Consider the following 1,934-nt stretch of genomic DNA (forward strand, 5'->3'; position numbering starts at 1 on the left):
CTGCACTTCTGTTATAGCGTTGCACCATTACGCCTACAAGAATATCCTATGCTTGGCAAATCTGTAAAGTATAAGGTGAAGGATTATTTCTGTGAATTCTCCCATCCCCAGCTCCCACCCCAGCCCCCTGGCCATGCTATATCTTGCACCACGCCATGAACATAAATTCTGTTCCACTCACACAATAAGTTAGGATCCAGGCCAATGGTTCTGAAGCCTCTGGACAGAAAGCTTGAAAGAGCAAGAAAAAACCCCAGTCTTTTCACCCCCTGTCTTACATTGCTCTTCCCTTAACCATGCACTGCTCAGCTTCAAGGTCTGGAAAATGGTTCCTTGCATATGCTTAGGTTATTAATTACAGCTTTTGTTTCTGGGCCTTTGGATCTACTTAAATCTTTTGTTTTAGGATCATGTGCAGTAGCTGACAGCAGGGAGTCTTTGCAAAACAAACCTGGCCCACAGTATCTTCCCTCCCCGCAAACATCCTCTTGTGAAAGTTTGCATGTAACATTGAGGACAAAAGTTAGCCTGACTAATGGTGCTACTGCCAAATATTAGGTGTGCCGTTATACAGATCTAGCCGATTCCAGGATTTCTGTTAAGCTGCACTATACATGAGTTGTTCCTGGTCTCACCCCAATGTGTCCCCCTCCTTTCCTTTTCTCTGCCAAGCAACAGCTGCACAGAGTATTATCTTACTACACATCTGGCTTTTACTTGCAGAGCAGAACCATATATCTGCACGCCACCCCAATTTCCAAGCAGTGCAAGGTTCCAAACACTTACCCAGAGCTTGTGTTTCCTTTTGGGAATGCGGCACAGCGGAAACCAGGGTGTCTGTATGATATATGGCTTATTCACACATATATACATCCTGAGCCTATGATGGAGGGGTTCACAGCACTAACACCCCAAAGGGGTCTTGTTTCTCCCATAGCCTTGCATACTAGCAGAAATCAGCCATGGCACACTCTCTGTGTGTGTGTTCCTTTCCCAGCCTGCAATCTCATCTCTCTAGGTCACATCACAGCCCCAAAACTCTGCTTCAAACTTTGTCTTCTCTGACACAAAGCCCCCTCTCCTTGCTTTCTTAATGGCTCATCACCCCAAGCAATTACCCCATCAGGACCCTAGCCTGGATTCTATTTTAACACTTACAGAATCCAGGGGTTCAGTGTCTGGCACCCAGTTTAACACTCCAAGCCTTGATTAAATTCTACACACACTGGCACCCTCAAACTCAAAATATACCGTATTTTTTGCTCTATAAGACTCAATTTTTCCCCTCCTAAAAAGTAAGGGGGAATGTGTGTGCATCTTATGGAGCGAATGCAGGCTGCGCAGCTATCCCAGAAGCCAGAACAGCAAGAGGGATTGCTGCTTTCACTGCGCAGCAATCCCTCTTGCTGTTCTGGTTTCTGAGATTCAGAATATTTTTTTTCTTGTTTTCCTCCTCCAAAAACTAGGTGCGTCTTGTGGTCTGGTGCATCTTATAGAGCGAAAAATACGGTAGATCTACATGCGCACATACACAGGCCTCTTCCAGAATATTTTGTGTTGGGTGGGGGATTTCAATTGCATACTGGCAAACTCAAGTTCTGCAATTAAAGTGGATCTTGCATTCTTGCACATATATATCCCTCCTTGAGACTTTTTTTTAGTAGAGAAGGTGACGGGGAAATGTCCTGGAAAGTGCAATTGTTCGATGCAACATCATATTGCCTCCCCACAAACAAATCAAAATGAATGCTCTATAAATAGCACACCTTCCCATAAACTTTCTGCAAGCATCAAAGGGTGAATGCTCTATAAAGAGATCTGGAAGTGATCACGCATGATGCAAGCATATATGTAATTAGTAAAAAGGGTTACCTAAGCAGTAAAAAGGGTTACCTTTGACCCTTGACTTTAAAAGAAACAAGAACACTACTCTA

The sequence above is a fragment of the Podarcis muralis genome, chromosome 9 (assembly GCF_964188315.1).
Source record: "Podarcis muralis chromosome 9, rPodMur119.hap1.1, whole genome shotgun sequence".
Lineage (NCBI taxonomy): Eukaryota > Metazoa > Chordata > Lepidosauria > Squamata > Lacertidae > Podarcis > Podarcis muralis.